Here is a 13,315-nt window from a genome sequence, read left to right as displayed (position 1 = left end):
TATGAGTATTTACAAGAAAATGAACTTAATCTAAATATCAATAAGACGATAATTTGCTACTGAAGTTCACAAATGCCAGTGCGTTTTGAATGGTCGATTCAAGGGGAACAAATAAAAATGGTGAAGCATTTTACATACCTAGGGTTTTCAATTGTTTAACAAACTTAATATCCACCTACTATATTCCCTGTTAAAGGAAAACTTATTTGCTGCCCAATTGCAAAGGCTTCTTTTCAGATCCTGTTGCTTCTCTTGTTTATCTCTGTTAAAATATTACAAAGGAAAATGTGTACCTAGCATTACATATGGATTAGAACTATGGCACTTAATAGATTGATCTTACCTATCTAGACTGGAGGGTATCCTCTGGAGGAAGGATATTTTACTACCCAGGTCTGTGCCTATTCCATTTATAATGTATGAACTAGGCGTTAATTCATTTATGGCCTATGTCCAGTGCATCATGTTATCCTTATATCGTAAAATTCTCTATCCGGTAAATGTTTGAGGCTTTGTATGCAACATTGACAGGAAATTCTGAAATGAGTTGCCATCAAAATGCAACACCTGAGTGATAACGTCGATTCCCTCATGAGTAGCCCAGGCATGATAAAGAAAAAGGTTTGGGAGGCAGACTGGATTGATAATCATCAAAGTATATGCAAATATAAGTTCTATGTCAGCTGGGATTTGGATCAGAAAAGACTGGGATTTTACCGACTTACTTATTCAGATTTGCCTCTGCACGCATGAGAGAATTTTTTTTTAAGATTTAGATTTAATACTTGTCAATTTGGGAAATCGTAAACAGCCGTTTAAGTATTAAGTTATAATCCGGGGGGGTGTATATTTTACAAGACTACTGACAAAGTTGAATCTTGGAAGCATCTACTGACCAATTGTACTGGTACTTTACAACTACGATATACATACTTAACAATTGTGTAGGGTCCAAAGACATGCTGGTAACTGATCATTTCTGGAATCTCTTATCTGCTGGTCATCAAATATCTTTGACTATTGCAGTAGTGAGAGTAATTAATCTCATTTTACTTGAAATCTAGGGTTGCTCTTCTGCTAACACTCGGTTTATATTATAACTATTTTACCTGCAATCAAATTGTTTTTTCTCCCTTTTTATGTCTCTTAACTACATTTTGTAATTCTGAAACGTTTATGTTCAACCAAAACACAAATAATAAAGAAAGTACACATTGACTGCCTGATGGACAATCATAAGTATGAGACTATTGCCAGACCTGAGACTATAATGATCAGATATCCATAATAGCATGATCAAGATTTGTGTTTCATTTAAGTAAATCTGTAGTCAAGCACAGATGCAGAAAGGCATACAAAATTAGAGGACTCATTCTATAACTTACATCAATTGAATGTAATCAGACTTTGAAAGCCACTTATCAAAGGCAACTTTCCTGGTCAAATAGATATAATCTGGCAATGTCAATTACTGACGTAAATAACAGACTTATATTTCAAGAGATTTATGTGTCTGTGAAATTGCTATGCTTGCTGACGATTTATGGAAAGAAATATAGACAGACTGGTGATGCAAAAATGACTGTGAGCAAGGCATAGTTAACAATCCTACATAAAACTAAAAGGTCAAAATATGTTTCTAACCAAAAATGGTATGTTTCACTTTGCCCATGAGAGTGATTTCAAGCAAAGCACTTTTCCATAAGGAATTTGCAGGAGACCTGATGTATTGTACAATAAATTGTTTGATAAATTTAGGTATTCACGGATTCATTTAACAATCAAAATTTGATTTGATATAATGTGAATCAAATATTGTTCACGTTTTATGCAGTGTCCAAAATAAACTTAAACAAAAAGAAGCATCCATGTTCTGGGTGCTATTTTATCATTGCTGCTAAAATATGATAATTGCAAGTAGACTGTCACCTAGGTAGGTTTACGGTCGACATATTTGCCAATAATTTAAGGAAGCTTGTTAAACCTTTACTCTTAGGTATTTGAAAAACATCTCATCGGCTATAGATCCTTCAAGTTAAAGACTGAGTTTATTTTGGTCAAAAAAACTTTCCCCATAACACTTTAATAATAAATGCATACATGAGGTTCAAAATGTAAAAATCAACACAAAATACAGATATATTGTATCTCAGATAAACAAGCACACATATTGCATAGAAGGGTTGTTATAAAATGCATCCATAAATTGGACTAGCTCTGGTACAATACCACTCGTATATGCATTAAAAAGGGGAGGAAAACACTTTAGAGTCCTCTAAAAGGAAGAAATACAAAAGGGCTGGTCTACATTAAATAAACTATTTTAAAATTGGAGTTAAACAAAATCTATGCTCTTCTGTTTAAAGGGAGCAAAAGAATAACACGAATTCTGGTAGTAAACGCGTTTATATAGCATTCACAGACACCCATGGTTTCTCTAGCAATATTCTACCTTGCTTTAAGGAACACTAGAGGCAAACGACTTAATCTAATGCTGGGGAATAACTGTTGTACAGTAGAGCTCCTACAGTAGATCTATTTCTATATCAAGAGTCATGTGGGCCTTGACACTTTGCATGCCCAGTTTCACAGACTATCTTTCCAAGGAAATGTTCATGAATTGATACGTCATACCTTTTTGCAAGGCCAAGGACTGTCTATAGAGATCAAAATGCAATTGGCATTCACAAAGTATTAGATTTATATTTTTCTTTATGTAGCTCATACAAGAGGTACTAAGGCCATAGAGTAAAGACATGATATCATAACTAATAATCCTAGTAAGCGGTCAAGAGCTACCAAACTTTGAAGAAAGGTGGGGCCAAACTCATGATGGAGCTATAGGATGGATGCTAATTTTGTGAACCCCAATATCTTCCTACTAGAAAGGTTTTCTTCTACTTTTATGCCACAATTGTGTTATATCTTCATAAGACTGTGCCATAGGTTGCTACTCAATTGGGATTTGCCCTATAACTAGAATGGGTAAATGAGATATATTTCTAAAAAGGCTGCAAAACTATAGATGGAACCAATTGGGTATGAGAAGGCTGCCCACAAGAGATTAAAGTCAATGTGGGTCACTAAATAATTGAATGTACTAACAAGCTCTCAAGTTAAGTCGGTTAACTTTGATCAGCAAAGGAGACAATCGAGAAACAGTCAAACAATGTTAGATATAGGAATGTTTACATAAAACAATCAGCCATAAAATGTATGTAACTTTTCAGCATTGTATACCAAGCTGGGTGTGGAATAGGTAGACTTCTCTTCAGGGTATAACAGCACAGAGATGCGACACCCATCCTTCCCCACCTTAGGAGCATTGTAAATTGTCCCATCCAAGGCTAAGGCTAAACTGCTAATACAAAGTTTAAAAATAAAGGGAGTAGGTTGCATCCTTATTAAAGCCAGGTTTAAGGTGCACATGTAAGCACCATCTGAGATACCTAACCTGCTCCAATGATAATGGTGGGTCCATGTCCTTTTTGACAGAATGACACAGTGTCAGATTCTGTTAAAAGCAGCCTTTCAGTCCAGGAATGCCTAATAAATTGAGTACAGAAGCACTCGAGTCCTTAGAGCACAAAAGTACAACCGATAGAGATTCAAGCAATGCTGAGTGGCTAACAGGCCAGCTCTGAAGCTGTATTTCAGGTCAGAGAATTATGTATGTAGCAGCCTCATCTTTTAGCCAAGTGAGAAGGCATTATTCTAAGCATTTGGCAGAAGAATCCAATTAAAATTAAAAATAGGACAGCAGCATTTGGACTTCACCCCTATACTCATCTCAAATATGGAGCTATCACTTCCATTCTGTAGATTGTGGGGCAGGATCCACATATTGAAATTGTGTTAAAGAGTGCAGTGAAGACAACTTTAAGAGAACAAGTTGTTTGAAGCACCTTTTACATGGTAGGAATAAACAACAGGATAGTAAACAAACCAAACGGTGTAAGATTCTGCACACCTTAAGGAATCTATCCGTGTGTGGAATCCAGTACTTTCAGATATTAGAAATACGAGTCACACAATGTGCTGCTCACCTTCCCCATGTAGGATTCAGTTGAGAATCACAAGTCCCAATAAAATATGTAACCATTCCCTTTGTTGATAGATTTATTTCAGGATGACTGCCTTAATTTGAGAAACATGGGGGCACCGAAACCTCTGTTAAATGTATCTGCTATTTATATTGGTCTTGTGGCTTTATTTGAGAACATCAGTGAACTATATCCATAAAATAGCACAAATATGCTAGCAAGCGCTATAGAAAAATAAATGCCATTTTACCCCCAACTTCCTACCAACTTTCTTATACAATCACCTTGACATTTGAATCACCCCTTTCCTATTACCCATCTGCAAATGAAGATAAACAGACGGGGAGGCAGTGTGTGAAGTCACTTTAGTCTTCACTTCAGTATTTTCGAAACAGCTAGGCGAGCTGATTTTCTCAGAATTGCACTATGTGGTCGGATGTGTAGCATTATTCAAACTTGGATCTTCTGGATCCATTGTCAACACTAGAGGACATTGCCTGTCTGATAATCGAATGGAATTTTCCAAGCCCTTAATTTCACCCGAAGACTCTTCACCCTCATTAGCAAAGGACTGCAGACCTAATGCAAAATGTAGACATGTATATATGTAAATTATGAGTTTTTCAATTCTCTCGTGGAGGTAATATGCCCCCGGAGGAGCAAAGGAAATGTACTTAAACAGTTCCGTGATATAGGCGGCTTTACCGACAACGCTCAGACGCACTTCGTAGGACTGCGGCAGAGAGATTGAATTAGAACCATCTAAGAGTCATACCCAATATATATGGAACAAGTCGCTTCTCATAAGAAACCTTTTGCAAGAATTTACATTTCTAAATGCCCTATTTGCTTACTGCGATGTCACACACGTGAAAATGGGTTACATCCTACTGAAAAAGTCACATTCCCCTGCCATGATGTAACAGCACTGAATATGCATTTTCCCTGCCTGCCTATATCTTTTCAGACCCTAGGGAAGCAAGCGAGCAATCTGCCCTGCCCCCATACTGACGGGCCAACTGATGAGTAAGGCGTTAATTCCTGACAGAGGGAGCAGCAAGCCTGCCACTGTTAGACACATGGCTACCACTCTGTCAGGTAGGAGGGACGTTCTCAGAGGTAGGCCTGCTACTGTGACATACTCAAAGCACCTTGCACTGTCAGGGGGGCAACACAGGGCCACACAGTAGTACTGTGAGGGAAGGGAAGCTGAGAAAGGCGTGGGAAGTTATCTGGAAGCCAGGTTTTGGTATGCTTTTTTTGTAGTTATTTGTGGGGAGTGGGACAGCACGAGAGAGGCAGTGGTGGACTAGCCTACAGGGAACTATGGAGATTTCGCAGTTGGCCTTTACACGATGGGTCTCTTGTATGGGTACATTCATTTTATACTTCTCTTACCCTCCCTCTCCGATACCAGACCCCCTTCTTTCTATTATTCAATTTCCACCACATCCCATTGAAGCAAAGAAATGGTTTCAAGCTTCCAGTATGTTAATCCTCACTCATCTAATTTTCGCTTACAATGCCTTCCCCAGTGCTATTTTAGACATTTGTATATTTGTTGTGCGTTTGGGGTAAGGAACTAAGGGGGAGGGTGGCAGGGTGTTTTGTTGGGGATGGGTTAGAGTGGGGCTCAGGATCAACACTGACAATGTTATAACAAAGCGAAAACCCGCCCTTTAAACCATCACAGCAAATATGCAGTTGGCTTAAATAGCCACGAGGAAAACACAGGAAACTCGAGTTTTTGAATGTAAGTTTTATGTTCGGTTTATCTATATTTTAATCACTATGCAAAATGTTCCCCTGGGTGGTGTGGGAACCTATTCTCCTCACACCTCTCATAGAATCAGAACTCCGGGAGTGTTTTGGTGTTCTTGGAGCCACATGGGGAAGGAAGCAGATGCTGTGTGTGCTTCTCTCATGTATACCATCTCTGTAGCCTATGCACTTCTGTTCTATGGGGAAGGCTCTGGGGATGGAAGGTGTACACAGAGATCTCAAGTTTCCTGTGGCCATGTGCGAGCAGTCCACTGAGTCCTGTTTTTGCTTGGAAAACTGGGAATTGTAGTTACCTTACAAAAAACTACAAGTACCTTACAAAAAACTACAAGTGCCTGATTACAAAGAAAAAAAAAAGGAACGTATGGATTTCTCTGGCATGGCCATGGGAAACCTTAGAGCTCTGTGTACATTTTGTACATAACAAAATCAGAGATGTACTGAAATCAACACTGGTGACGTAGACCACCTCAGGGCTCCTAAGACATGACAGGATTTGGGGAATTTTAAACAGATATGATTGGTTATTTGTAACACGCTTAATACCCAGAGGTTTCTAAGCGCGGACCCGGGGCTCGAACCTGTGTTGCTCCGTGTCGTCTTGCCTCCAAGGCGAGCACGTTGCCCCTGAGATATCCTCCCAAGACAAAAATACTGTACAAACTATGTTGCTGAGGTTCGGCACAACCATAAAACCAGAGATGCAGTAGTCCGGGAATATGGCAGAAGATATTTTGGGTGGCGGTGGGGGCTGAGAGGAAGTGAAAGGGAGTGTAAGGGCGAGCTCCCTTGACAGAAAGGCAAAACAAGGGTGAGTGGTAAGCTAGGAGAAAACTGGAGAGGCAGGTGAAGTGGGCAGGAAGGAGTGTGACGATGCCCAGAGGGGGGGCGAGTAGTATTCATGAGACCCAGAAGTGGGTACAGGGGGCACAGGGCATCACGTCACATTGTCTCGGGAGGATAGCTCAGGAGCAACGTTTTCGTCTTGGAAGCAAGACGACACAGAGCAACACAGGTTCGATCCCTGGGTCCGTGCTTAGAAACCTCTTTAGAGATATTGCAGAAATACTTCCTAGAGAATAGCCTTGTCATCGATCAAAAAAAATCTAAGGTTATTATGATACGAGGTAATAAGAGAAAACAGAATAGGTTTGTGTGGAATATGGATGGTGAGGCTATAGAAGTGGTTTGCTCTTCTGTTTATTTAGGCAGCAACATATCGGACACACTGGAGCCTTCAGAAGTAGAAAAAACAGAGATAAGGTGGAAAAAAAATAAAATGCTGCTAGAAATATTATCAAGGATAGAGGTGATATTCTGCCAAAGGCTTGATGAGAATATATAAATCGAGCTTTGTCCAAAGTGCATTTTAGGGACTTGAGGTTTTCACCAATAAATAGAAAAAATGGTAAGAATCTCTAGAAGGGAAAAAATATGTCAAAGGACTTTAGGTTTCCCCTAATCTACACCAGCAGAAGTAATACATTGTGAATGGGTATGACATCACTAACTACCGAAACAAAATAAATGAACAGTGGCATATTCTATATAAAAATGCTTACTGAAAAAAGAAAATCCTAACTCTATGTTCAGGAATTTTTCTTAACTGCTGGGTACGCCATCTAATGCCTTGAGAGAGTGATTGTAGGAGGTTATTTCCTTCTTTGAAGACATTGGATACGTTTTGGATGAAACTATTACTCTTGCATGGACTGATAAAATGATCAAGGAGAAAGGAAAGATTTCGGATAGTTTAAGAACCCATCGAAATGAGATATCATGTATACAAAGCAAGGTTTTCCGGTGAATGCTCCCGTTAGTTACGTAGAGAAATTATTCAATGGGAAAGTGAGCAGGTGCCTTGAAAAAAATCCCATATCAGGAGCATAAATGTTGCATCTGTAATTTGGAAGGAACAAGTTACTTACCTGTAACTGTTGTTCTCCAGCATGGGTCTGGCATGGATTCACATGCTCATGAATATTCCCTGTCGTCAGGCCGGGAATCCTCGGTATAGAAAAAATCAGTATCAGTTTCGTTTCTGATCTGTCTTTCTTAGTAGTAACCAATCACTGGTCTCTGGGTCATACTGCCCCCAGCAAATGACTGCCCTCTCCCTAAGCCCCGCCTCTGGCAGCCATCCTCAGATTTTTACCGCACGTTCAAGTGTTGGGAGTCCTCGTGCTGTAGCTCTCGAGCTTTTGCTGCGTTTTCGCGCTTTTTCTGGAGATTTTTCTCATTTTTCGGTTAAATTGAGCCTCAAGCTCCACCGTTTCTACATCTGATCAATCCATGCCAGACCCCATGCTGGAGAAATAGAAACATCATATTTGCTGACTGGTTATAAGAATCACAGGGAACTGTACATAAAAGGGTACAATAACTCGCGTTTTAAACTAGAAAATGTCCACACAGGACGATCTTTGGCATTTTCTTTTATATTCGGCTAATAGCATGATTTTGAATTTTACAATGTACCATATCTGGTTCGAATTTGTAAAATTATTGAATAGTGATTCTATGAATTCAGATATCGTTCTTTCAAGGTTTTATTGAATTCAATTTATTGTAGTTTAGATGTATGTATACTATGAGAATGTGATGATTTTATATTTTGAAAATGAATTGTATAAAGGGGTAAAGTTGTGGTTGTAGTGATCTAAATTGCATAATTGTATGATTTTGTAAAGTAGTGTTAAAAAGTTTTATTTAACCATATAACACTTTAATATACAAATTAAAAAAGATGACCATTAGAATAACAACCCCAATCTCACAGACTAAGCCAGAGGGTGGTTAAGAGGACCCGTTGTCTCAAATCTCACTAAGAATTCCTCAGTAGAATACACCCCATCTACCCTTTTATATGTCTTAAATGAAGAGTGGGCGCGTATCATGAATGACCCAATGAACTACGAAGGTTGTAATGCACTTTGCACTACCTAAAGCCAGTTGAGGTTTCACTGAACATGAGAAAATAGGATTACGTTGACCTGTTCTTATGAGTAAACAGAGCAGCTTTTTTCCATCCTCTGCAGTCGATATGCAGTCTTTTGACAGCAATCTAATGATCGTAAGCAAACAATTCTGCATACCGTTGGCCGTATTCTTTTAAGCCACAGAGGTTGAGCGCTGTCCTATGCTGCACACAGGAGCTGATTCCTCGGTGGCCTGGAAGATGTAAGGTGCAGAGAGCGAGTAAGTGTGTATATGTATGTGTGTGGTTGAGTGGCCGAGGGCGGAATGTTAGTGGCAGGGGTGTGTATGTATTGTTTGTCAGTCTGTCTTTGTGGGTGTTTGGGCTGGTGGGGCCAATGTTTGGGGAGAGAGGGCATGGGGGAGGAAACAGGGGGCTTCAAGGGGTGTGAACCGATGATAGGAATAAATTGTCGAAAACACAGGAGAAAACTGGTCTACAAGATGAACAGGTTGATTGAGCACCACAGGAAACAGCAAACATTTCTTACCATGAAACAGTAAACTATACTTTATAGCAATGATGGATTAGCATAGTCAATTAAGTGCATGGTTATAAATGTCAAATTCCTGAGATGTTAAGTTTTCATTAACACCAATTATTTGATTGTCTTGTGTTAACGTTGTGGCTTGGTTGCATTTCCCCTTGACGCTGTCTCAGCCTGTGTCTATATAGATCTTCTGGATGTCATTGTTGGCTGCCTGACCTCATTGATGAAATGTTAAGTGACATTTGGATTGCTGTGCCAGTGTTGGAGCTGTGCCATTTGGGGCACTGGCCTGGTGCGGTAGTACCGGTGGGTAGGCTATGCACTCTCAGACTGATTTGTTGTCATACTACCCAGCTTGTGAATAAAATGGACTTACATCCAGACCGCCATGTCCTTCCTTCTTTAACTATAGTTAATGAAGATTTTTTTAAATGAGTAATTTTACTAGTTATTGGTAATTATGGGTTAATTGTGATAAATGGGACCTTACATGATCACAAAGACTCTGGGCACTAAAGCTGGTTAAGTAGATATTACAACATTGAACAAGCATTGGAAAATCCAACAGTTTAGGCTTTGGTGTAGGCATGGGAAAGGCACTTGCCAGCCACTGCTGTAGTGAATTTACTGGCTATTGATGGTAGCAGGTGGAAAATGGTGTGAGTATCCGAGCATCTAATAGTAGTGCCTGGCAAATGCCTAATATTTATACATAAGTCAAACCGATTGACTTTGCCAGTGCTTGTTTTTAACAGGACTTCAGTGAAGGACATGCATAGTGCTTATAAATCAGTGGCTGAAGGCAGACCTAGTTAATGCATTTTTATTACACAAGTAGAGCCTTTAAAACTCCCATTAATTCATTAACTCTCAGAAGACGCTTCGAGAAAACACTGGCAGACACTGATTGCAAAGTTTGATCGTAAGGCTTGAATAAAGCTAGATCAAAGAGTTCCCATGAGCAGGTATTTTGGGTGGGGAGGAGCAGAAACTGGGTGGGAATGGGCCATATGGATTAGCATGGCCATATGGATTAGCATGACCATGGGCAGTAAATGGGTGGGCAAATAACCAAACACCACTTATAGGCTTTGTGTCCTTCTTCATATACAATTTCTCCCTTGCTGTACTCTAATGCAATAATTTCAGCTCATATGTGGTGCTAAACCGATACCCAATAGCCTAAACTAAAAATGGCTTAGACGGTGCATTCGCACGCTTCTTTTTTCACAACATGAAAACTGGGTTCAAGAAGCAAAACATATTGTCTGATCGTCAAGTGGGCTTTAGGACTGCAGTAAGCACCATCAAACAGGGATTTCACCTCTTTCTGCTCCATCAGAAAATATGTGGTACTCTTTGAATAGCTGCTGTATTTATTTGTCAACCTACATACAGCCTTTGATGCTATATCCCACAGCAACGTTGGCATTATTTAGTTCACGCAGGTGTCCCAATGAATCTGCTATCTATAATCTCTAGTGAGCATTTTGCAATGATTCCTTTTGATATGTGAGGGGGACAAACTATTTTTTAAATAATTTAGATAAGGCTGTAGCTTAACCCCTTTCCCTGTTTTGTTTATGTATCAACAAGCTGGCAGTGGCCTTAAAAAATGGATGCTCAATCGTTCGGTAGAGAGAAAAGTAGGGCACCTTGCTATTCGCCGATTATGTAATATTGATAAGCAAGACCCCCAAAGGGCCTCACAAATTTTTGAATACATTTGATGACATATATATTGACATGGGTTTAGAGATAAATACCTCAAAGACCAAGAACCATATTTGGTTAAATAAGAACAAATCTATTACTGGGTTACATTTTAGATGTACCGTTTTGGAAAGAGAAGACCATTATGATTACCTGGGGGTACGCGTTAGTGGAAATGTCTTTTGGGATGAACAACACGAGAAGAGTGATTTTACACTTGCTAGATGCAGTGGTGCGTTAAATAGGATTTGTCAGACCTACTCTAGAAATGTATGGAACACAATTCCAGCAGGCTTTTTATATGATGTGGAAATCTAGAAATATTAAAATATCTACTATCTGAAAAAATGAGAAAGTTAACTTTTTAAATCCGTATTTACCTCCTAATTTAGCACACCGAGCTTCCCCCTCCAGATGGAGATAGGCTTGCAAGGCATTGTAGCTGTGTCAAAATGAAAAGCTTTGCTATATTGGTATAGGATTTGAAGTAACCAACATTTAGACCCCCTAGTTTAAATATGTTCATAAGACAGAGTTGGACCTGGGGTTACCAGACAGGCTGCTGTCAAAGCAGCAATTAACCTCAGCTTTTGAAGCATGATATTAGTCATGCAACTAAGAAACAGTCAATTCCAACAGTTTGATATCTAGCTATATGGAAAGAAAGACCTCTTTTTGTTGTGAACCATACTTGAGGATTTCAAAGGGAAGGTCATTTTTTAGCTACATTCACTTGTAAATGATCAAATGATTGAAATGAAAATTCTAAATGTCATTTCTTAGGGAGTATATATGCAATTTATTTACCTTCTATCTATGTTATGAAGCAACAAGAAGAACATGGCTTCTCTGACTGCAATAGCATAAGGCCTGTACGTAAAGCCAGGACGTTCTGCTATCTGTGCTAAGATGTTGATTCCTTGAGGGGATTGCTAATTTGTTGATGAAAGCATGGACAATCTGGCAAAGAAACTTGGGTTTGAAAAAGACGCCTGATAAATTATTTCTTTTAGATTCTTTTATTCTCTTCATGAAATTTGAATTTTAGGTAGAACTGGTGGTATACAAAGAGGTGTGTTTATAAATCGCCACAGGTAATAGGAATTATTTGTGTCCATTGTCATTTGTTTATTGTGAAAAGTCTATAAAGTGTCATGCGTGATTTCAGGTGCTGTTTTTAATTATATTTATGTATTAATGATTTATTGTGCATGTAGCTTTGTGGTTTTTAAGGGCTTTATATTACAACAACAACTACAATTTATTTTAGACCAACATTGGCTTGAGAGCTGCTATATTTTGGTATGTAATTGAACATAAACAGTATTGGGAGGAAGAAATAGGTTAAAAGTCTAGTTTTGAACAAAGGTACACTGGGGGATAATAGAATGTTGTACATTAACCTTAATCGAGAGCACGATAAGATAGCCAATGTTATGATCTGTGCAATGGACTGACTGAATGTTTCTTTAAAGATTGAAATTTAAATGTAGGAAACGTAGTTCAAAAACCGAAAGCTATCTGTTAAAAAGAAAATGAGTTATAAAAAATAAAACAGTTTATATTGAGTAGCGAGAATGAGAGACAGAAAAGAGGAATTATGTAGTAGAATATCTGAGGAAATGTGAAGGTTTAAGGCCAGAACAATAGCAGATCACATAGTCAAAGTATGCAAACCATAAATTGTGTTGAAAGAACTGCAGTGAGAGCCACTGAAAAGAGCCACAGGCGTGCATCAGGGAAGCAGGTTTTACAGAGCTGTAGTTACTTATCGGCAGATTCTACTTATCAGCAGTACAAGATTTAAAGAGTGGGGATTTATAAACGTATTCAGATACTCCCTACCCCGTTTGAAAGGGGTTTGGGAGATGCTAGACCTGACGCAGAAGTCTGAACGAAAAATACAGCCACTAGAAGTACAGTAGCTGGCAATAGAAATATATACAGAATAGTTGTTTGCATAGCTATGGATATTTCTTTTTTATTTTACTTGAGTGTTCGGACTATGCATAGAGATGCATCAACACATTCTGCACAAAAAGAGTTTGAATTTAACTTCTAAACAGTTTATGTTTGATGCACATGTATGTTATTCAAATAAAAATGTAACAGGCAAGGTGAAAACAAATACAGGCTACGTAATTTGACAAAGTTTTCCTTACTAAATGTAAATGAGCAGTATTCAGTTTACACTCTAAACAAAGTCAGTCCAAGACAAACACTGCAAAACGGCAGAAATACAGGTGGCAGAAAGAAAGGTGCATGCAAATGAAGCAAGAAGTTGCCTTTTCACACAGCAGTAGAATACAC

General features: G+C 38.8%; 1 protein-coding gene across 5 annotated transcripts in view; it reads right to left on the bottom strand.

The window, feature by feature from the left end:
• CACNA1D (calcium voltage-gated channel subunit alpha1 D) overlaps nucleotides 1-13,315 on the bottom strand; it is a 2,225,258-nt gene that overhangs the window by 1,338,610 nt on the left and 873,333 nt on the right. The window lies entirely within an intron of this gene.

The sequence above is a fragment of the Ambystoma mexicanum genome, chromosome 2p (genome assembly GCF_040938575.1).
Source record: "Ambystoma mexicanum isolate Mex_15411 chromosome 2p, UKY_AmexF1_1, whole genome shotgun sequence".
NCBI classification, from domain to species: domain Eukaryota; kingdom Metazoa; phylum Chordata; class Amphibia; order Caudata; family Ambystomatidae; genus Ambystoma; species Ambystoma mexicanum.
Note: the sequence above shows the minus strand (reverse complement) of the source record. Positions and strands in the feature narration are given on the sequence as shown.